Raw genomic sequence first — 25,327 nt, forward strand, 5'->3', positions numbered from 1 at the left:
CAACAACAAAAACTGTTACAAATCTATTTCCAACTTTCACTAAAGCAAATGAAAATTCAAAAGAAAATATCTCAGAGTGGAACAGCAGCAGCAGCAGCAGCAGCTCCAAGCACTATAATTGGTAAGAACAGCATTCGCCTTCTCAAGAGGCTTTGCCACAAAGCTGCTCTTTAATGCGTTCCAGGCTACCTATACAGACACTGAGAATCGGAAACATAATGCCAGTGTTTTCCAAAGGACTAATTCATTGCCTGGAGGAACTGCCTATTCATAAAAAGAACAGAAAGATTGATTCAAGCTGAAGGCACTGGAATTCTGATTTTCTTTTTAGAAACAAAACAAACAAAACAAAACAAAAAAACCCAACAATTTTCAACAATTAGGAGAAGGATACCACAATTTTCACTGGTGAAAGAGAAGATCAAGAAACATATGTGACTGTGAGACCAACTAGCTCACTCTAGCTTTACAAACCCTTACCAAAAATAGGTTCTGTGTCTCCTATTTGTTCTTTAAAAGTAGGGACCACAGCATATTCTAAATTTCTGTTCAGTTAAAAAGTCTACTTCTTGGGCAGAAGAGGAAGCTCAAAGGGCTGGAGCACAAGTCAAGCACACTCTGAGTCCACAGTTGAATACCTGCACTGTAGCCCTGGTTCCCTGTGTGGCCTGGCTCCCAAGCAGCACTGTAATGTGGTCCTGTACAGCCTGGCATGGTAACGCCAGGAATGGGTCCCAGGCCCCCTGAGCTCAGCTTTCAAAGGCCCATCCAACCCCCCATGTTTTTAATTTAAAATGTCTAGGGCCTGAGTGCATGTTTGCTCACCATAGAAGGTCTCATCCCCAGCATTAATGGTCCGCCCCATAAGTAATGCTGGGAGTGACCCTGAGGCACAGAACCAGCAGTAGCCTCTGAGCATCACAAGCTGTGGTAAAAAAAAAAATCAAATAAATGAACAACAAAACTCAAAAATCTCTGTTTCAGGGGCTGGAGTGATAGTACAAAGGGTAGGGAGTTTGCTTGCACGTGGCTAACCTGGGTTTGATCCCTGGCATCTCAAATAATCACCCAGAAATGCCAGGAGTGATTCCTGAGCACAGAGCCAGGAGTAATCTCTGAGCACTGCTGGGTGTGGCTCAAAAAACAAAGAACAACAACAAAAAAGTCTGTTTCCTGGGCCAGATCCATAGCACAGCAGTAAGGTATTGTCCTTGCAAGCAGCCGACCCAACCTGGGATGGATCCGTGTTCGATTTCTGGCATCCCATATGGTCCCCGCCCCTCCCCGAGCATCCCAGGAGCTATTTCAGATCACAGAGCCAGGAGTAACCCCCGAGCTCCTCTGGGGGTGGCCCAAAACAACAACAAAATCTGTTTCCTTCTATGCTCTTTGTTTCTTTGTTTTATTTTGTTTTGCTTTGGTTCTGGGGCTACACCCAGCAATATTCAAGTCTCCTGCTTGGCTTTGTGATCAGGGATCACTCCTGGAGATTCTTGGAGAACTGTCTATTTTTACATTTAAACATATCTGACTTGATATCTGATAGAGAAAATTCCACTCCACTGTTACTCCTTTGAAAATATTTGGTCCTTCTTGCAATTCTCCACCATATATAATTGAGAGATATATGTAAAACTCCAGAGGATTTTAGTTATATTTGCATTAGTTATATAGACAATGACTTTGTTTTGGGGGACCACATCTGGTGACACTCAGGGGTTATTCCTGGCAATGCGCTCAAAAATCACTCCTGGCTTGGGGGATCATTGGGATGTTGGTGGATCGAACTGCTTGCAAGGCAGAAGCCTTACCTCTAGCGCTACCACTCAGGCCCCACAATGACATTTTGGGGGGGGGGTTTGGGCCACACCCGGCGGTGCTCAGGGGTTACTCCCGGCTGTCTGCTCACAAATAGCTCCTGGCAGGCACGGGGGACCATATAGGACACCGGGATTCGAACCAACCACCTTTGGTCCTGGATCGGCTGCTTGCAAGGCAAACACCGCTGTGCTATCTCTCCAGGCCCCCACAATGACATTTTTATTGTTAAATCTTTTCATTCATTTCTCAGTCATCAAAGAAATCTTTCATGTTTTGACTAATTTTATTTGTTTGTTTTGTGTTTCGGTCACACCCAGTGGCACTCAGGGATTACTCTTAGCTAAACTCAGAAATCACTCTTGGCAGGCTCAAGGGGCCACGTGGATGCAGGGTCATGGGCCAGAGATAGCATGGAGGTAGGGCATTTGCCTTGCATGCAGAAGGACGGTGGTTCGAATCCCGACATCCCGTATGATCCTCTGAGCCTGCCAGGAGTGATTTCTGAGCGAAGAGCGCAGGAGTAACCCCTGAGTGCTGCTTGGTGTGACCCAAAAACAAAACAACATAAAACAAAACAAACCTGGATCAGTTGTATGAAGGCAAGTGCCTACCCACTGGAATTTATATATCGGGTGTAGGAGGATGCGGGGCCATACTGGTTCTGCTCTGGGGCAGGGGAGTGCAACCATGGAGTACCAGGGATGGAACTGAGGTCAGCTGCCATGCAAAGTGCTTCAGATCTCTTTTTTTTGTTTTTGAGTCACACATGGCAGTGCTCGGGATTTCTCCTGGCAGGCTCGGGCGACCATATGGATGCCCTACCGCTGTGCTATTTCTCTGGCCCCTGCTTCAGACCTCTTAATGTTCTTTACGTTTTCCAGTCTTCTTCATATATAGTTGTCCCATTTCTTATTGGGGTTTAATACTAGTTTTGGAGCTACTGAGTCCACTGTAGACACTGACCCAAGCCTTAATCTACTACCACAGAGAATTCTTTTCTACAGAGACCAATTTTAATAATAAGAATAAAAGTTGGGGCTGGGAAGGTGGCACTAGAGGTAAGGTGTCTGCCTTGCAAGCGCTAGCGTAGGATGGACAGCGGTTCAATCCCCCGGCGTCCCATAAGGTCCCCCCAAGCCAGGGGCTATTTCTGAGCGCACAGCCAGGAGTAACCCCTGAGTGTCAAACGGGTGTGACCCCCCCCAAAAAAAAAGAATAAAAATTTACTTCAATTTTCTCTCTTTCTATCTCCCTCCCTCCCTCCTTCCCTCTCTTTTCCCCCTCCCCCTTGGAGGCTAAACCACTCAATAACAAGAAAGCACAGCCCAAATTACTGCTGGCAGTCATAATATAACCATGAAGGAAAGTCAACTTGAGAATATCGCTGTAAAGGCAAAAATCAAGAAAACTGCAGAGAAACATAGTCAGGATTTTGATTAAATAATTCCTACAATATGCTTCACTTTTTGAAAAATTGTAATTTGAATGAACCATTAAATCGATCTTCCCTTTATTATTAAGCCAAATAAACTTGGGTTTTCTGCATCACCACAGTAAACATTTAAACTGTTAAAAGGAGAAAGTTTTAGCAGTAGTTTATTTCATACAGCCTGGGCCAGCAATGAAAGCTACGGAATATTATGGAAGATAACACTACTAGCGCCCTAGGAACAGCCGGCTTTGTAGCTCAGACTTAGTCTCCAAGCAGAAGGTGAAAGCTCAACACCCCTATTGCTGCAGGCATGGGGCCTGAGCCAGCAGTTCTGCTGTTGAATCCTAGCCACACTGCTGCCTGGTATGGCCCTAACTCAGAGTGTGCTCCTAGACCAGGGAGACGGCTCAGAGGAAACCTGGGTTCAATTCCCAGAAAAATATGGTCCCTTGAATACCACGGAATGTGAGTTAAGTGGTCCTTGAGCACTGGTGGGTGCACCCCATAGTCTGAGTGCAGAAGTATCATGACCGAAGAGGAGCATGAGGCGGGAGGGACCAGGCAGTGAGTAAGCTCTGGCTCTGGCTCCGGCAGCTGCCAGGATCTACCATCAGCTCCATCAAGATGCTGCAAACAGCGATACTATTTTACATGAGGACTTTATTTTCTTTCACATGTCTACCAAGGCTGCAATTTCCTTTTTCTTCTCATTTTTCCCCTTTCTTGGTTTTTTGGGTGTTGTTCAGGGCTTCCTCCCACCTCTGTGCTTGCTTAAGCAATAATTTTTTTGTACAGATTAGGGGACTATATGTGGTGCCAAGGATCAAGTCAAGTGCCTTACCTGGTATACTGTCTCAAAAGGCTGCAATTTCTAATAAAAATTCTCTTAAACACTGCTCAAAACATTTGATCTACTAATCAGTTTAATTAATTTCCTTGGAAGCCATCAATCTCAAATTTGAAAAAATGACTTTGTTTCCTTTTTGGTTTTTGGGTCACACCTGGCCGCGCTCAGGGGTTACTCCTGGCTCTACACTCAGAAATCACTCCTGGCAGGCTCGGTGGACCATAGGGGATGCCGGGATTTGAACCACCATCCTTCTGCATGCAAGGCAAATGCCTTACCTCCATGCTATCTCTCTGGCCCTAGCCCAGTGTCTTTATAGTAAACCTTTTCCATGCTGGCTGATTTAAGGAGACAACAATTGTGAAGAATGGCTGTCATAGGGCTGGATCTCGCAAGTACTAGGGGACACTTGTGTATGTGTTCTTCCCAAATGGGTGATACTCCCTGCCCTAATACTGTTCCACCCCTCAAGGGTGCTGAAACAACTGGGGGCACTAGTAATAGCCCCAGATGCAAGTGAGGAACACTTTCTGTTCGCTCATTCAGACAAGGCAGATTTTTTTTTTAATTTTTATTTTTAATTATGAGAACAGGGGTGCAAAGAAAGAGGACAAGGTAAAGTTACAGTGGAAGGACAATCACCCATAACATAATTCTCAGAAGTCCCCTTGCTGATATCTTTTTTTTGTTTGTTTGTTTGTTTTTTTTGGTTTTTGGGTCACACCCTGTGACGCTCAGGGGTTACTCCTGGCTATGCGCTCAAAAGTTGCTCCTGGCTTCTTGGGGGACCATATGGGACGCCGGGGGATCGAACCGTGGTCCGTCCTAGGCTAGCGCAGGCAAGGCAGGCACCTTACCTCCAGCGCCACCGTCCGGCCCCAAACCCTTGCTGATATCTTAACTTTGAAATTTCAGCCAAAGAACATTAAGATAAATAAGACAGAATCCATGTACAATTACTTTGTCCCTCAAGTCCCCAGATTGTAACACATTATAATATTTCTTAACAGTACACAAGGCAATCTAAAGCCATAAAACTTACGTAACTCCTTAAACATTACAGGCATAGTATTTTCTTACATTTCCATATACATGCATATTAGCTTAAGTTAACCTCAAATTTTAAGTGAGTTCTTTTTAAGGATTAGAGTCAAAGGAGCACAGTAAAAATGGTGTTAGAGTGGCAATTGTTGTTTGCAGAGGCCCACCAAAATATGAGGGACATGAAAAGAAATAACCTAGACAAGGCAGATTTTAGGGAGGTGCTGAGTAATCTTTTCTGGCAAAAGGGCAGCCACCAAAGAAGTTTGGGAGCGTTTGTTCTGAAGTTCAGGCCTCAAAGTCAAGTAACTCAGACTCACTCACAAAACCACAATTCCATAGTAAAGGGAAATAATTCCTGGAGAAAGAATCTGCCTCCTGCAAAGCTATCTATTTAGCATAAAGGCAAAACCAATCTCAAAAGTCAAAGTCCAAACAAAAGACTCATGGAATATTCAGTCATATCAATTATAACCACTCAAAATTATTGAGCAATAAAAAGTTAATATGCGGGGCCGGGTGGTGGCGCTAGAGGTAAGGTGCCTGCCTTGCCTGCGCTAGCCTAGGACGGACAGCGGTTCGATCCCCCGGCGTCCCATATGGTCCCCCAAGCCAGGAGCGACTTCTGAGCGCATAGCCAGGAGTAACCCCTGAGCGTTACCGGGTGTGGCCCAAAAACCAAAAAAAAAAAAAAAAAAAAAAAAGTTAATATGCTCTCTCATTCACCATTTGCCCCAATTTTGAGTCACTCAATATCAACAAATATATAATTAATTCTTCTAGGTTATTTGATATGATAAAGAGACACAAATATTCCACTTCAGGGGAGAGAGATCTGAGAGTTGGGGTGCAAGGCCTTGCATGGTAGGGACCCAACTTTAATTCCCAGCTCTCATAGCCTGCTGGCCCTCCTGACACCGGGATGAGACCTTCCCCACTCCAGAGCATAGAACCATCCAGCTCACTCAGTCAAGTATCACCAGTCATAGTTGCAGGTCCTCTTGATGACTAGTAAGGAAGCCCCTCAGTACAAACCCAAACCACGTCTCACTTTATAACTAGGGCTTTTTCTAAGTGCCTGTAGGCATAGCACTGCGGTGACTGTAATAGCCTTGCAAAGCTTTGTAAACTGATCTCCAATTCCATTCTGATTAGCGGATCCTCTCCTGCTTCCACCAATGACCCACAGTGCAATTCTTTCAGTGAGGGCAGGGAATGAGACATACAAGGAAGTTTGCCTGAGAAAGAGATGCTGAGAATCAAGTTCCTCATTCTTCTGGCTGTGTAGATTCAGCAACTATGTATAGTAGCTACTTGCGGTAAAAAGAAATAATGGAGCTGAAAGTAAAAACCCAAAAAAGTCACAAATACCAGTTGAGGTCCTAATCTCACTGAGTCAATGTGGTGACTACGATGTGGTGCCAAGTGGTGGAATTCACTGACCCTGACAGAGTCAAGAGCTTCTTATGGAGGCTAATGACCACTAACTGCTCAAACCACTAGAAAACTATTTTTCTGTTATTTCAGGCTGAAAATCTCCTAATCCAGGATTATGCCCTTAAAAGGATCCAGATCTAAAGGTGATCAGCCATTAGTTACTGAATGAATTCCAGGAAACCTAATTTTCTTCTTTATTCTTTTGATCTACACTGAGTAACTCCTGTTGCTTGTTTTGGGGCCACAACTGGCCATGCTTGGGGGCTACTCTGGACAGTATTCATTGAATATTACAGTGCGGGGCTTCAAACCCTAGGTTCATACATGCAAATCTCCAGTTCTTTGAGCTACCTGTCCTCCCTGGCTCTTTTTTCAGTTTGGGAACTACACCTGGTGGTGCTCAGGGGTACTCCTGGTTCTGCACTCAGAAATTGCTCCTGGTAGGCTCGGAGGACCATATGGGACGCCAGGAATTGAACCCGGTCTGTCCCGGGTTGGCTGCAAGCAAGGCAAACAGCTGTGCTAACACTCCGGTCCAGCCCTCCCTGTTAAGTTTTAATATTATAACAATATGGGAGCCAGAACAACAGTAAAGAGGGTAGGGCACTTGCCTTGAGCACTGCTGACCCAAGTTCATTTGATCTCCGGCATCCTATATAGTCCCCCAACGATGCCAGGAATGATTCCTGAGTGCCAGAAATAACTCAAATGCTGCTAGGTGGGTCCCAAACCCACCCTAAAACAACAATAACAATAACAACAACAACAGCAATAACAACAACAATAACCCCAAACAGCAAGGGAGGCTCTTGGTTATATGCGGTCATTCTGGGTTTGGTTCCTAGATCCCCACATTATCCTCCAAGAACTGCCAGAAGTGATCTCTGAGTAGAGACAGGAGTAAGCCATGAGCACTGTTGGATGTGGCCCCCAAACCAAACGAAACTAAAAAGTTAAATAAAATTTTGAGACTAGAGACAATACAGCAGGTAAGATGCTTGCCCTATACATGGCTGACCTGAGTTCAATCTCTAATACCACATATGCTACCCTGAGCCTACCAGGAATGATCCTTGAATATAGAGCCAGGTATGCCCCCAAAAGTTCCTATCTGGTTATATTGGTGATAAAAACCTAATGTAGGGGCTGGAGCAATAGTATACAGCAGGTAGGTGCTTTTCTTGCATATACATGACCTGGGTTTGAACCTGGGAATCCAATAAGGTCATCTGAGCAAGCCAGGAATAATTCCTGCACAGAGCCAGGAGTAAACTTTGAGCATAACCAGGTGTGGTCTCCCAAAACAAAGCCTCAATAAAATTCATGCTTAATTATTCCTCATATGCTATTTCTGAGGCAGAGGCTTTTTTTTAAAAAAATAAAGATTACTATGAACATAACCACTTAATGGAAATCATCTTTATATGCTGAGGTTAAAAGAAAAAGTAGAAGCAAGGGAAGGACTCTAGACCAAGAAGACACACTCAAAGGGACAGAAACAGGCAGTGTTGTTAATTTATACGTCCAAAAATATTCAACAATATTCATTATATCTCTGTGTCTCAACAATTGTACTCCCACTGGAGATAAAACATGATTGAGATAACCCTGACCTCAATAATGTTGCCCTAGAAATGAGGCACATAAAGAATTCACTCTATCAAGTAAATTTTTTTTCTATCAAGTAAATTTAAGATAGTCATAATACAAAAGAGTACTAAATTCTACTAAGATAAAATCTTCCTAGAAGAAAAGGTTTTGTTTGTTTGTTTGTTTTTGGGCCACACCCGGCGATGCTCAGGGGTTACTCCTGGCTGTCTGCTCAGAAATAGCTCCTGGCAGGCACGAGGGACCATATGGGACACCGGGATTCGAACCAACCACCTTTGGTCATGGATCGGCTGCTTGCAAGGCAAACACCGCTGTGCTATCTCTTCGGGCCCAGAAGAAAAGGTTTTTAAGGTGAGTGCGATATGTTCTGGTTAATGGACAAGTTGGAGTTTGTAAGAAAAGTAAAAAGATCCAGACAGGCGTAGCATATAAAGACACACGATATAAAATGAATGGCATCCAGGAAGCTGTTAACTATTCAGGGGAGCTGGTGTGCAGGGTTGGAGGCGGGTAACAGCAGGTTATGAGGCTACCCAGCGGCAGGGGCTCTATTACAGTCTTCAGTCAGGCGAAGGAATCTGGACTTTATTACTGAGGACTGGAAACAATCCAAAGTGCATTAAAGGTGACTCCTCCAGCAGATGGGAGGAGGTGGAGACAGACTAGTGAAGTCAACAATTCAAAACTCTGGGGCAGAGCTATTGAAAGTCCTAGTCAAGAGCATAGCAGTGGAGGTGAGGAAGGGAGATTGAAGAGATATCAATAGCACCATCAATAGAGGTTTAAACCACTGATCTGGTTGGCTAAGAACCACTGGATTTCTAAGCATGGCTTGCATTTTAGTTTGAATGCAAAAGAAAGGCACAAAACTGAGGAAAAATGGAACGTGTGTGTGTGTGTGTGTGTGTGTGTGTGTGTGTGTCCACATGCAAGGCAAGTGTCTTGTCTTAACCCCCATATCTCTCTTCAGACCCAAGAAAGCATTATTTTTGGGGGGACAGGAGGTATGATGGGTTTCAAACACACACAGTGGTGCTGAGAGCTTACTCCTGGCTCTGTGCTCAGGAGTTACTCCTGGAGGTGTTTGGGGGACCTTAGGTGGTACTAATCTAATTGAGATTGATTACATGGAAGGCAAACATTTACCCACTGTATTATCTTTCCAGTAAAACCTTTATTTATTTATTTATTTATTTATTTATTTTTGGTTTGGGGACCATAATTAGCAGTACTCAGGGTCTATACCTGGCTCACTGTACTTAAGAATGACTCCTGGCAGTGCTCAGGGAACAAGATGTGGCTCTAGAAATAGGACCTTGGGCTGGCCATATATAAGGAAGTGTCTCACTAGCTGACTTGTAAAACAATTAGAATTACTATTTTGTTCTTGTCCTTTTGTCCTCACCTGGTGGTGCTAATGACTTATTCCTGACTCTGTGCTTAGAGACCACTCCTGACAATGATCAGAGGACCAACTGGGAGGTCATAATAGAACTCAGTTCTGTTACATACAAGGCAAATGCCCTCCTCACTCACTGTACTACTGCTCTGACCTCTAGAATCTTGAAGGGCATAAACCTTCAAGAAGGAAACAGTACATAAAAAAAAAAAAGTTCAAGAGTCAAGAGCTCCAAGAGACAGTTCTCAAAACTGGCAGGGAAAAAAGGTTATTGAGAGATAGCAGGACAGTAGGGCCAGGGCACGGCCCATTGGCAAGTGTCTGCCATGTAAGCCTGAGACCATGAATGCGATCCCTTGTGACACCCACATGATCTAAGCACAGTCTCAGGGAAAACCTTTGTACTATACTAGTATGGTACCTTCTACTCACCACACACAACTAAAATGTGTGAGCACTTCAACCAGGAGACCCCTGGTGAACACTACATCCAGAGTGTGCCCACACACACTGAAAAAGGGGATCTACTGATGAGTATATATGCGAATACAGCTGAAAAAGAATGTCACTGGGGCTGCCATTATGAACACACAAATAGATGTACCTGGCCAAAGAGATAGTACAGAGGTTAGGGCGCTGGCTCTGCACGATGTGAGCCGAGTTCAATCCCAACACTGCATAGGGTTCCCAAGCCCTGCTAGGAGTACTGTATTTTCCAGCGTATAAGACGACCGGGCATATAAGACGACCCCCTAATTTTGCAGTTAAAACATAGGTTTAGGGCTATATTCACTGTATGAGACAGAAAGTTCCTGTGATGCAACTGTATGTACCACAGTGAGCCAATCACAACAAGCAAAGGTTCAAAGCTTATACTGTAATAGACTTCCTCTCTGACTCTGGCCAATCTGAGCAGGCTTTTTACATTGTAGATTCGGGTCCAGAACATTGTCTAATTTGCATGCATAAAAAGCCTGCTTGGATTGGCTGAGTTAGAGAGGCGGTCCGAGCAGCCTTGCAGTGATTGGTGCAGGATCGAGTCAGAAAATCCGTTTTGTGGCAATATTCAGACAATTTTTGTTTAGCGGCATACTGAAACATTTTTCGGGATATAGTCGGCGTATAAGACAACACCCCCGATATTTTTTTCGGTTGATTTTTTTTTGTTTCAAAAGTCGTATTATACGCCGGAAAATACAGTAGTCCTTGAGTAGAGCCAGGACTAAGCCCTGAGTACCACTAGGTGTGAAACACTCACACACACACACACATACACACACACACACACACACCTTGCAATGCAGACTAAGCCCTGAGTACCACTAGGTGTGAAACACACACACACACACCTTGCAATGCAGACTAAGCCTTGACTACCACTAGGTGTGAAACACACACACACATACACACACACACACACACACAGCTTGCAATACAGAAATCAACATTCCTGAAATAAAAAAACTCATGTTTGGGGCTGGAGTGAAAGCACATCGGTAAGGTATTTGCCTTGCACGTGGCCAACACAGGACACACATACATACACACACAGCTTACAAATGCAAAAATCAAAATCTCACACACACATACACACACACACACACACACACACACACACACACACACACACACACCTTGCAATGCAGAAATCAAAATTCCTGAAATAAAAAACTCATGTTCAGGAGCGAAGTGATAGCTGATCCAGTGACTCCTGCAACTTTGGTCTTATAGGTGTCCACTCTGTCTATCCCCTTCTATGGGCCCATTCCAGGCACCAGAAAATGAGAGAGATGTACAAGTCTGAGGACCCAGTAGGCTCTGGTACATCAGCTGAAGGCCACAGGAAGGGCACTCCAGCTACAGGGTAGCTGGAGGACAGGCAGATCAATGGAAGCCGCCAGAGGGGTGACTAGCCTCAGCCTCCTCTGCCAGAACTACTCCTGAATTAGACGCCCAAATCAGATGCTCTCCTGAATCAGATATTCCTGGCTCTGCACTCAAGGATCAATTAGTCCTCTGGGCTTGGGAAACCATATGGGGGGTCGGGGATCGAGCCAGGTCAGCTGCATGCAATTCCTTGCCTGGCCAGTTCTAGAGTATGTGTCCTGAGTACTATATCCCCCACATGGCCAACAGCACCATCTTCCTGAAACAGGACTGCCTGTTTCACTCCTCTGCTCACAAGTCTTCAGAGTAGATACACTATAGTAAATAGTATTAGGAAATGCGAGAGAGAAAATATATTAGGTCCCCAGAAATAGAAATCAGGACCTTTTAGATATTTTGGAGGAGGTTACACCCAGGATATACCTGGCTCTGTGTTTAGGAGTTATTTGTGGTGGTGTTTGGGTTTTATATATATATATATATATATATATATATATATATATATATATATTAATTTGGCAAGCCAAAAAGCATAACTCCTATGCTATCTCATCAATTTTGACAAAAATAAATTCTATAGTCACTTTTTTTTATGTGTGTGGGGTCACGCCTGGCAGTGCTCAGGTGTTATTCCTGGCTCTATGCTCAGAAATCACCCCTGGCAGGCACAGGGGACCACATGGGATGCTGGAATTCGAACCACCGACTTTCTGCATGAAAGGCAAATGCCTTACCTTCATGCTATCTCTCCAGTCCCCTATAAATTCACTTTATTTATTTATTTATTTATTTATTTATTTATTTATTTATTTATTTTTTGGTTTTTGGGCCATACCTGGCAGTGCTCAGGGGTCACTCCTGGCTGTCTGCTCAGAAATAGCTCCTGGCAGGCACGGGGGACCATACGGGACACCAGGATTTGAACCAAACACCTTTGGTCCTGGATGGGCTGCTTGCAAGGCAAATGCCACTGTGCTATCTCTCCGGGCCCATAAATTCACTTCTAAAGCTGGGGCAGGGAAGATGACTCAAAGGCTAGGAGGTAAGCTTTGCATGTGAAAGCCCTCAATTCAATCCTTGGCACTGAATGGTCCCCCAAATTCCACTAGGTATGCACTATCTCCTGGGGAGGGAGGAAATAAGGTAACATTTAAATATTTAAATTATTCTAAGACATTGAGCTGGAGATATAGTGCAGTGGGTAGTGCTCTTGCCTTGCATGGGGTTGATCCCAGTTTGATCCCCTACATTTCAATATGGTCCCCTGTGCACCTCTAGGAGTAATTTCTTTCTTTCATTTTTTTTTTTTTTTAAGAGACAGGGTCTTGCTATGTTGCTCAGGCTGGAGTGCAGTGGCTATTCATAGGCATGATCCCACAACTAATCAGCATGGGAGCTTTGACCTGCTCTGTTTCTGATCTGGGCTGGTTCGCCCCTCCTTAGGCAACCTGCTGTTCTCCCGCTCCCGGGGTCACCATACAGATGCCGAACTTAGTGCGGAAACCCGATCAGCATAGCGTACTACAGCCCAGAACTCCTGGACTCAAGTGATCCTCTGGCCTCAGCCTCCTGAGTAGCTGGTACCACAGGTGTGCACCACCACACCTGGCTCTAGGAGTAATTTCTGAATACAGAGCTAGGAGTAACTCCTGAGCATTGCCAGGTGTGTGCACCCCCCAAAAAATTATATTAAAAGAACCTATTAGTGTTTCAATCCTAATGCACTGCTTCTGAATATGGCTTACGCTCATTTAATAAGGTAATGCTTGGGTAGAAGTAAAAAGTACAGAAGATAAGGCACTTGCATGCATGAAGATGACCTGGCTTCGATCTCCGGAACCATGTATGGTCCCTTGGACTCCACCAAGAGTGATCCTTGAATGAAAGTCTAGAAGTCCTGAGCACCACGGAGTAAAGCCCCAAAACCCAAGTAAAATAAAATAAATTTCATCATAAAACAAATCCTGAAAAACTTCCTTTATTAAATGGGCTGCATGTAGAACTTGAAAGAACAACTATGGGCATTCTCAGTAGAATAAAACAAAAGAGCAAGTGTGATTTCGATTCATGTTGACCCTTTGACTAAATTGCTACACAGACTTGCTGCAGCAGAAATAAAATTCACTGAATTCATTAACGGTGATCATTAAGACTAACTTGTCAAATGTCCACCATCCTTCAATAAATATACTGGCCATGAGGATACAAGCCAACAATGAGTAAACTCAAGACTAGTACCGTGTAGCTGAGTGGCCTTAGCTCAGGGCAAAGAAAGGGAATATCCAAATTAGATGGAGAAGAATAAAAGGATGAACAGGGACACAAACACAAAGAGAAATATATTGGAATACTTTTTGGGAAGTACTTATTCTTTCTGGATAAAAAGGCTAAAAAGGGGCTGGAGTGATAGGCAGGCAGGTAGGGTATTTGCCTTGCCTTATAAGAGGCCACCCTAAGCTTGATCCCAAGCACACCACAGGTAACCTGAGTCCCACCAGGAGAGATTCCTGAGTGCAGACCCAGGAGTATTGCCAAGTGTGACCCAAAAACCAACCAAACAAATAGGTCTTCAAGCAACACTTCAAATCAGAATGGCCAATAGTGCTTGCAGCGGTGCTGGGTCCAGCATGGTTATTCTACTCTCATCCAAGCCTAGCACGGGGCAGCAGGGGTATAATGCAGAACACCCTTAGTGCTGGACTGAGTCACACAACTCATACATTTAAGACATCTGCTCTGGGCTGGAGAGAGAACATGGTGGCAGGGCGTTTCCCTTGCATACTGAAGGAAGATGGTTCAAATCCCGGCATCCCATATGGTCCCCCCAAGCCTGCCAGGAGAGATTTCTGAACATAGAGCCAGGAGTAACCCCTGTGCAGCCGGGTGTGACCCCAAAACAAAAACAAAAGATATCTGCTCTACCACCAGACAACAGCCTGTAGCCAAGACAAGCCAAGGTGAAAGGGAGAAGCCATTCCCTTCTGGCTGCAGTGTTCTTTCATTTTTCAGAAAAAGCTATTTGAAAGGAGCAAAAAAAAATGACAAGAACCAGAGAGGATAAGAATAATTTATCGGGGCCGGGCGGTGGCGCTAAAGGTAAGGTGCCTGCCTTGCCTGCGCTAGCCTTGGACGGACCGCGGTTCGATCCCCCGGTGTCCCATATGGTCCCCCGAGCCAGGAGCAACTTCTGAGCACATAGCTAGGAGTAACCCCTGAGTGTTACTGGGTGTGGCCCAAAAACCAAAAAAAAAAAAAAAAAAAAAAAAGAATAATTTATCCTGGATGATACAAAGAATAACTTATCCTGGTGTCAGGCAGGTACTCGGAGAGTGCTATGCATTTAATCCCTCACACAGAAAAAAAAATTAGCCTACATATATTTTTCTTTTTCTTTTTTTTCTTTTTTTTTTTTTTTGGTTTTTGGGTCATACCGGCAGTGCTCAGGGGTTATTCCTTGCTCCAGGCTCAGAAATTGCTCCTGGCAGGCAGGGGGGACCATATGGGACGTTGGGATTCCAACCAGTGACCTCCTGCATGAAAGGCAAACGCCTTACCTCCATGCTATCTGTCCGGCCCCTTTTCTTTCTTTTTTTAACCAAAAAAATCAGAAAGATCAAAGACTTTTCCTTTCTGTCTTTGTTCATCACCCTTCATTACACACATCACCACAAGGGGGAAAAACAATAAATTTCAGCCTATACTCTTGAAACAGATACGAAGAAAAAGACAGAAAAATCTAACTTATTAAGGTCTATACATTCTTCAGGATTTAGAGAAATACCATTTAACTTGGGAGATGCCACAATGTGATTAAACTTTAAGATACATGAAAGAAAATAATCTCACAATAAAATGACAGACTTCCCAGAGGATAGTGCTGCCTCTACTTCCTGTTGAGACACAAAAGCTACTCCTGCTATCACGCATGCCATGGGATTCCCTGCGGGTTTCAGGACTAGCAGATTGAAACATGCCCAGCCACTTTCATCATCTTCCATGAAGTTCTTCGTGCCCATTAATGTTATGAATTTATGTGAAAAGGCTTCAGAAACGCACCTGTGACAGCTATTTAGATTAGAACGAGTTTAACAACCATTTCTCCTACCCAACATAATTATGAGTCTTTCAGAAATATATTACTGCACCATAAATTATTCTCAGCAACGTTAATAGCATCTTACTCATATACAAGAGGGGTGAAGAAGTTTTTGCTTAATCTCAGAACATAATAACATTAAAATATACAATCTAATTTTTAAAACAATTAAATAAGGAAACACACAAACAAAAAAAAACCCACCCTCATTCCTCAACAAAAATATTAAAAATATTTTCTTTTTTTTTTTTTTTCCTGCTTTTTGGGCCACACCCGGCAGTGCTCAGGGGTTACTCCTGGCTGCTCAGAAATAGCTCCTGGCAGGCACGGGAGACCATATGGGATACCGGGATTTGAACCAACCACCTTTGGTCCTGGATCGGCTGCTTGCAAGGCGAACACCGCTGTGCTATCTCTCTGGGCCCTAAAAATATTTTCAAGGAAAAATTTCAACTGTCTGCTGGTTGGTTATGATATGATAGATTCTGATAAAGTTCAATCAAACATTATGCTACCTCAGGACATGGCTGCAACCTTACTTCCCCATTATCATTCAACAAAGCACAGCACCATCTCCCCAGGCTGGTGATCAATGAGGTGCTGAAGGCATTTGCTCTCCAGTGTTGCTGACCTGTTCTCAAGACCGAGGGCCATAACAACATCAAGCCTGCATCTGCATCTTCCTCTACCATTTACCTTGGTCAAGTTACTTAACCATTTCCTGTACTGTGGAGTTATCAATACCTATTCTCCACACATTTGTGAGAATCAATGACTAGAATGACTATGGCGAGGTGGCGCTAGAGGTAAGGTGTCTGCCTTGCTAGCCAAGGATCAGGACCGCGGTTCGATTCCCCAGCGTCCCATATAGTCCCCCCAAGCCAGGAGTAACCCCTGAGCATCAAACGGGTGTGGCCAAAAAACAAAAAACAAACAAACAAAAAAAAAGAACTGTTTCTGGGGAATGGCCAGAGTGATAGCACAGTGGGTAGGGCATTTTTCTTGCATGCGGCTGACCCAGGTTCAATTGCCCAGTATCCCATAATGGTCTCCCAAGCCCACCAGGAGTGATTCCTAAGCACAGAGCCAGTAGTAACCACGGAGTGCTGCTGAATGTGGCCCAAAAATCACACACAAAGAAAAATTGTTTCTTGAGGTCAGAGCAATAGCAATAGCAGGTAGGACACTTGTTTGTATATGGCTGACCTGGATTCAATCCTCAGCATCCCACATGGTCCCCTGATACATACATCAGTGATCCCTGAGTGCAGAGCCAGGAATAACCCTAAGTTGTTTCTAACAAGACTTCTTTCTCCCTTAAGCATATAGATGTGTCCAAAACTTGCCATCTGGGGGTGGGAAGATAGTAAAGCAGGTAGGAAGCCTGCCTAACTTGTGGCTACACCTGGGCTTGATCACCGCATCCCATATGGTCCTCAAGCACTGGAGGAATAATTCCTGAGTGTGGAGCCAGGAGTAATGAGAGCACAGATGGATGTGAATCCAAAACATACAAACAAAAATTAAAACAACAACAAAAACCTCTGCCATCTTCCCAAAGTAGACAATATGAGGTCCCAGGGAGACTCTGCTTGTTCTAGTAAAGAAGGCTAATTTTCTTTGTTTGTTTGTTTTATTTTGGGCCACACCTGGTGGCGCTCAGGGGTTACTCTTGGCTATACACTCAGAAATCACTCCTGGCTTTGGGACCATATGGGACGCCAAGGGATCGAACCCAAGTCCATACTGGGTCAGCCACATGCAAGGCATATGCCCTACTGCTGCACCATCACTCTGGCCCCAAGAAGGTTAATTGTCAGGGAATGCTGACTAATTTTTTTTAAAGGAAGCAGTATGATGCCAAATGACTTGGGAACCTTTGGCCTACACACTGACTACACTCAATATCCATTGCCAAGACTATCTGGCACTGATCTTAGAAAAATAAATATTAGTTAATTAACTTTAAAATTTTATTTATTTATTTATTTATTAAAATTTGGGGGGGCACACCTGGCAGCACTCAGGAGTTACTCCTGGCTCTGTGCTCAAAAGTCGCTCCTGGCAAGCTCGGGGGACCATATGGGATGCCAGGGATCAAACCTAGGTCTATCCTGGGTCAGCAGAATACAAGGCAAACACCCTCTCACTGTGCTATTACTTGATTCCTGGTTAGTTAACTTAAAAAAAAAAAGTCAAGGTACTTACCTTGATTTACCAAATAAAATAAAAATAAAGTATAAATTGTCTCAACTTGAAATACTACATATTTTTTATATTGTTCCCAAAGTTAGCATAATGCATGATTTGCAGGCACACTGAAAATATCTGTAGAAGCAGCTATTACTATTACTCCGAGCTGAAGACATGTTTGCTATCTTAGAAAATATTAAAGAGAAACATAAATTTAAGCATGAGGCTTTGACTGTCTTTAATAATGATCACCACATAGAACCTAAAGGCAAGGGAGGGAAGAAAACGTTTCCTGAGTTAATTTTCAGATCTACTATAGGAATGTCTAGTCTCAAGAGACTGGACATTCCTATACATAATTGGAATCACTGGCAGAAACAAAACAGAACAGAATGATGAAAAAACAAGAAAATTAAGAGTTCTCCCTCTGTCTAATCTGGAAGTAATTAACAAGAACCTCAAAGGAAGTCAACATTTTACTTTGGCAATATGATGAATAACTGATCCTTCAGTATAACCTTGAATTCGGAATCTGGTTCAATTCAACATGAACTGAGTAACTTTTCCATAAATCTTGCCATGTCTTGCAATATTTTTATTCTCCATCACTCTTCCCTCATTTTTTTTTTACATATTTGCATTTAATTTTCAACACAATTTTCTTCCTTCCTTCCTTCTTTGTTTTCAGACACTATTGATGCTCAGGGGTTATTCCAGTCTCTGTGCTCATGAGTGACCCTTGCACTGTTTGGAGACCATATGGGGTACCAGGGATCAAACCAGGGTGGAAAATGCCAAGCAAATGCTTCACTTCCTTCTGTCCTATCCCTCTAGTTCCCACCAGTTCTTTCTTACAAAGCACAGATCTTAGGTTTGTTGTTGTTGTTTTTTGGCCACACTGGTTTGACGCTCAGGGGTTACTCCTGGCTGTGCACTTAGAAATTGCTCCTGTCTTGGGGTGAACCATATGGGACGCCGGGGGTGGGATCGAACCGTGGTCTGTCCTAGGCTAGAGCTTGCAAGGCAGATGCCTTACCTCTAGCGCCACCTCTCCAGCCCCAAGCACAAATCTTGAATTCTACCTTTTAAGAATTACTTCCAGGGGCTGGAGAGCTAGTATGGAGGTAGGGCATTTGCCTTGTATGCAGAAGGATGGTAATTTGAATCCTGGCATCCCATATGGTCCCCCAAGCCTGCCAGCAGCGATTTCTGAGCGTAGAGCTAGGAGTAATCCGAGTGCTGCCGGTGTGACCCAAAAATCAAAACAAAAACAAAAAAACAAAAACAAAAAAATTACTTCCAGGGGCCAGAGTGGTGGTGCAAGTTGTAAGGCATCTGCATTGTGTGCTCTAGCCTAGAATTGACTGCAGTTCGAGTCCCCCAGCATCCCATATGGCATATGGTACCCTAAGCTAGGAGTGATTTCTGAGCGCATAGCCAGGAGTAACCCCTGAGCATTACTGGGTGTGGCTGAAAAAACAAAACAAAACAAAACATAATTACTTCCAGTATTTAGTAATGTTTTGACAGAGAAAACTCAAATACTTTTCCTAACTAAACAATTAAACATATAGTCTATACAACTGGATGAATCCTAACTTGGCTAAATCTGTGGCCACCACAGTGAGTGCCTATGCAGTGACATGCCTCACACATCACAGTTCTAAATTAGGAATGAGATGCCCTTCACAAATTGAGAAATAGAGTCTTTAGTTTCCTCTTAAAGAATTAAAGTCCCCCCAACCCTACAGTTAGTAAAAAGTAAAGCTGTGATAGTGGCCCACTTCTGATTATTTTTTTTGGGGAACTTTATTTAAACACAATGATTTACAAAGTTGTTTATAATACAATCATTTTAGGTATTCAATATTCTAACACCTATCCTACATCAGTGTTACCTTCCCTCCACCAATGTCTCAAATACCACCCCCATCCCTTTAGCAGGCACAAAATCATTTATATATTATTTCTTACATCATGTACCTCATAATAGAGTTACTGAAGTTGTTGTCTGAAGATTTGCTGTTAGGTTCTAGTTAGGACTTCTGTGCAACTTCTGTGCAACTATTTTTGCTAACTGGTCTTAGTGGGCTTTATTTTATTTATTTATTTATTTTGGTTTTTGAATTTTTGGGTCACACCTGGCAGTGCTCAAGGGTTACTCCTGGCTCTACGCTCAGAAATTGTTCCTGGCAGGCTTGGGGAACCATATGGGGTGCCAGGATTTGAACCACTGTTCTTTTGCATGCAAGGCAAATGTACTACCTCCATGCTATCTCTCTGGCTCCAAAGGTCTTAGTGGGCTTCTACACAACTTTCTTCTCATCCATGTTCTGACTAGACTGTCAGTACTGTGAATCATACTACCCTACGCTGAGAAGACTCCAGTAATTAGGGCCCAGAGACAGGGCCTACCAGGTTTAGCACGATTCATATCTAATTTCTTTTTTTTTTTTTTTTTTTTTGGTTTTTGGGCCACACCCGGTGACGCTCAGGGGTTACTCCTGGCTATGTGCTCAGAAGTCGCTCCTGGCTTGGGGGACCATATGGGACGCCGGGGGATCGAACCGCGGTCCTGTCCAAGGCTAGCGCAGGTAAGGCAGGCACCTTACCTCTTGCGCCACCGCCCGGCCCCTCATATCTAATTTCTAACTACTTCTATTTCTTTTAAGATTTTTTTACTTCTTCAGACAGATACGTGATTTTTATTTTTCCTTAACTTTTTTTTTGTTTTTTGTTTGGGTGGGGGGCCACACCCGACAGTGCTCAGGGTTACTCCTGGCTCTGCACTCAGAAAAGGCTCTTGGCAGGCTTGGGGGACCATATGAGATGCAGGGAATCAAAACCATGTCAGCTCTGTGAAAGGAAAAAGACCTTCCCACTGTGCTATCACTCTGGCCCCAGATATGTGATTTTTAGAACCATATATGATAGGATATGCCTTCTCAAATTTCAGTGAAAGAATAAAATAGGTTTAAATCAGTGATGTAGCAATGTGGTTGTTTTGTTTTTAATTGAATTAAAAAAAAATTTTTTTTTGTTTTGTTTTTGGGTCCCACCCGGCAGCGCTCAGGGGTTACTCCTGGCTCTACGCTCAGAAATCGCTCCTGTCAGGCTTAGGGGACCATTTGGGATGCTGGGATTTGAACCACCATCCTTCTGAATGCAAGGCAAACGCCCTACCTCCATGCTATCTCTCCAGCCCTGAATTAAAAATTTTTATAGCAAATGCTAAGAGCCATCAATCTTTTACAAATGACATCTAAAAGTCTTATACTTGGAGTCAGAGAGAAAGTTCAGCAAGCAAGGGCTCTTGCCTTGCACATGGCTGACATGGATTCAATTCCTGACATACCATATGGTCCCTGGAGCCTGCCAAGAGTAAGCCCTGAGTACAGCTGGATGTGGTCCCCCAAAACAAATAAAAAATAACCAATATAGGGCCCGGAGAGATAGCACAGCGGCATTTGCCTTGCAAGCAGCCGATCCAGGACCAAAGGTGGTTGGTTCAAATTCCGGTGTCCCATATGGTCCCCCGTGCCTGCCAGGAGCTGTTTCTGAGCAGACAGCCAGGAGTGACACCTGAGCAATGCCGGGTGTGGCCCAAAAACTGAAAAAAAAAAAAAAAAAAAGATATAAAATCATATTCTGATCTGAGAATGGAAGAATATTTAGAAGATATAGAGAATAAATTAAAAAATCAAAACAATGGGGTAAGGGAGAAAGTTTAAGTGGTTTTCTTTGAGAACATGCCTGCCATCAAACCATCAGGCCCTTCTGAATGAGCCCCTTCTACAAATAACCTCATCTTAACAAAGACAGCTCTGCATAGACACTTTAGCAATGAAAATAGATGATGACAAATAAACATATGTAATGATGCTCAATGTTATTAGTTGAGGATAAAAACTAAATTCTACTGAGGGACAGGGTAGACAGTGCAAAGGACTGGCCTACAAGCCTGGCATGCATGGGAAGCCAGGTTTGACTCTTGATACCACATGCGTATAACAAACACTACTGGATGTAATGGCCCAGGGGAAGTGTCCCCCACAAACCCCATAACCAGAAAGGACAGCAGAGCAGTACTCTCCTAAGACTGCGGAGGGACTGGAGCTCTCCTACACTGCTGCTGGAGCTGGAAACTGGCAGCAGCCCTGAGGAAAACAACTGACAATCTCTAAAAAAAGTTAAGAAACATACTTTTACCATAGATCCAGTCATTCCATTCTGAAGTATTTACTCAATATAAATGAAAGCATATGTTTCTACAAAGATTTGTAGATGAATATTCACAGCACTTTTATTTCTAATTATCTTACACTGAAACAAAGGATCCATATGCCAATGGAAAAAAACTGAGAAAACAGAAGAAAACTATCTTGTGGTCAGAGAGATAGTACATAGGTAGGACATTTGCCTTGCAAATGTGGCCCACATGGGTTTGAACCCCTGTACCCTATAAGGTCCCTCCCCAAGGCCACCAGGAATAACCCCTGAGCACCACTGAGTGTGGCTCAAAAACAAAACAAGAGAGGTGGGGAGAGGGAGAAGTAGAGAGAGAGAAATATCATACCACATTGGAGCCGCTAGAGCGATAGCACAGCCAATCCAGGTTTAATCCCTGGCACCTGGCATCCCATATGGTCCCTTGAGCCAGCCAAGAGTAATTCTTGAATGCAGAGCTCCACGAGGAGTGACCCAAAATCAAACAAAGCAAGCAAAAAGAGAGAAGAGTCTATGAATGAGAGTGGAGCCCTGGCAAACAGTTTGGCTACAATCTCATGGAGGACTTTGAGCCAGAAGTAAGCAAATTAAGCAAGGATGGGTACCTGATACACGGAAAATGAGACAGTAACATGGATGTCTTTATGCCATGATGTTTGGGGCATTCAGCTTTGTTACACAGCACAGATAATACAAAATCTAACTTTTACTGGGGTTGGAGAGATAGCACAGTGGTAGGGCATTTGCCTTGGATGCGGCCGACCTGGGACAAACCCAAGTTCGATTCCCAGCATTCCATATTGCTCCCCAAGCCTACTAGGAATGATTTCTGAGTGCAGAGCCAGGAGTAACCCCAGAGTGCTGTTGGGTGTGGCCCAAAAACCAAAAACAAGCAAACAAAAAAATCTAACTTTTACTTACATAAACTTTTTTCTTTTATCTACTATTACCCAAAATTACCAAAATAATTTTACCTACTTAGAATACACCCAGAAGTACTAAATACTTGATTAAAACTGCAGTATCCCAGGGCTTAATTTTCTTACACACATGAAGTCCAGAAAGAGGCAGACCAAGGTTAGCACAGTGAGTCAATCTCATGGTACCCAGTCTCACCCTTTTTTTTTTGGTTTGGGGACCACATCTGGAGATGTGGAAGAGTTACTCCAGGCTTTGTGCTCAAGAATCACTCCTGGTAATAATTATGGAATGCTTGGAATTGAACCTGAGTTGGCCACATGCAAGGCAAGTGACTTATCTGCTGTTCTATCTCTCTAGCCCCTAGACTTACTATTATTTACAATCAGATCTTTCAGCAATTGAAACCTTAAGGTCACAATATTTTTTTTTTGTTTTTGTTTTTGGGCCACACCCTGTGACGCTCAGGGGTTACTCCTGGCTATGCGCTCAGAAGTTGCTCCTGGCTTCTTGGGGGACCATATGGGATGCCGGGGGATCGAACCGCAGTCCGTCTTAGGCTAGCGCAGGCAAGGCAGGCACCTTACCTCCAGCGCCACCGCCCGGCCCTTAAGGTCACAATATTATCTCATCTCCATGTCACAGAAAAGAAGGCAGTGGCTTTGTTTTTCAGGAAAGTGTCAACTTCCTCCAATCTCCTGATGCTATACTAGTTTTCTACTTACACATCATTCATCAGAATTGATTCCCCCTGTACCTCCTAGTTGCAAGAAGAGGAGTCTTTCCCAGTCAATCACACCAATAATTCAACAAAGTGCTCAACAAAGTTGGGACCAGAGTGGTGGCGCAAGCAGTAGGCTGTCTGCCTTGTACGTGCTAGCCTAGGACAGACTGAGGTTCAATTGATCCCCTGGCATCCCATATGGTCCCCTAAGCGAGGAGTAATTTCAGAGCAGGAGTAATCCCTGAGTGTCACCGGGTGTGGCCCCCAAACAAACAAACAAACAAACAAACAAAAAACAAAGTGCCTTATTAATAACAAAGGAGGCAATGCTTATTAGATATGGCTATTTGAAAAAGTACACTCAGGAAAGTGCACTCAGCAAAGCATCCTGTTTATGTACAACCCAATCTATTACAGGGCTCTGAGAGCTTAAGAAGAATTCTGAGGAATATGTTCCTATGATGTTCTCAAGAATTCCTCCCCTAAATAAGTTAATAAACAAAAGCTTAAGTTCCATTTCTTGACTATTGTGTCATAAAAATTTATTCATCAATCTTATACAAGAACAATAAAGAGCTGATTAAAAATGATGAGCTTTACAATGCAGATGAAATATTCTTGGAAGCAATCAAGATTTTCTTCAGTGACCAAATATATAAACTGATACATCCAAACAATAAAATATTATTCAGGGGAAAAAAGATAAAGTCATGAAAAGACATGGAAAAATAAAAAGAGATTAAGTTTAAAAGGCTATATAGGGGCAGGGCAGTGGCGCTAGAGGTAAGGTGCCTGCCTTGCCTGCGCTAACCTTGGATGGATCGCGGTTCGATCCCCCGTGTCCCATATGGTCCCCCAAGCCAGGAGCGACTTCTGAGTGCATAGCCAGGAGTAACCCCTGAGCGTCACCGGGTGTGGCCCAAAAACAAACAACCCCCCCCCCAAAAAAAAAAAACCAAAACAAAAGGCTATATATTGGGGCCAGAGAGATAGCATGGAGGTAAGGCGCTTGCCTTGCATGCAAAAGACGGTGGTTCGAATCCAGGCATCCCATATGGTCCCCCGAGCCTGCCAGGAGCAATTTCTGAGTGTTGAGCCAACACCTGAGCACTGTTGGGTGTAACCCAAAAACAAAACAAAACAAAACAACAACAACAACAAAATAAAAGGCTAGGTATATATTGTAAAATCCCAACCATAGACTATTGTAGAAAAGAAAAAATTATGACCATAGTAAAAATATAAGTAGTTAAGTATGACTCAAATGCTGAATACATGACATTTTGCTTTTTTTCAGAGCCCACAGAAGTATAACACAAAAAGTGAATGCTAGGGGCCAGACAGATAGCATGGAGGTAAGGCATTTGCCTTGCATGCAGAAGGATTGTGGTTGAAATCTTGGCTTACCATATGGTCCCCAGAACCTGCCAGGAACAATTTCTGAGCATAGAGCCAGAAGTAACCCCTGAGTGCTGCTGGGTGTGACCCAAAACCCAACCCTTCCCCCCCAAAAAGTGAATCCTAATCTAAACCATAGACTTTATTTAACATTAAAATATGTAAATTTAGGGGCTGGAATGATAGCACAGTCGTAGGGCATTTGCCTTGCATGTAGCTGACCCAGGACGAACCTGGATTCAATCCCTGGCATCCCATATGGTCCCCCAAAGGCAGAAGAGATTTCTGAGCACATA

The 25,327-nt window shown here is 43.6% G+C and overlaps 1 protein-coding gene across 1 annotated transcript in view; it reads right to left on the minus strand.

The window, feature by feature from the left end:
- MND1 (meiotic nuclear divisions 1) overlaps window positions 1–25,327 on the minus strand; it is a 53,068-nt gene that overhangs the window by 17,226 nt on the left and 10,515 nt on the right. The window lies entirely within an intron of this gene.

The sequence above is a fragment of the Suncus etruscus genome, chromosome 3 (genome assembly GCF_024139225.1).
Source record: "Suncus etruscus isolate mSunEtr1 chromosome 3, mSunEtr1.pri.cur, whole genome shotgun sequence".
Taxonomy (NCBI): Eukaryota; Metazoa; Chordata; class Mammalia; order Eulipotyphla; family Soricidae; genus Suncus; species Suncus etruscus.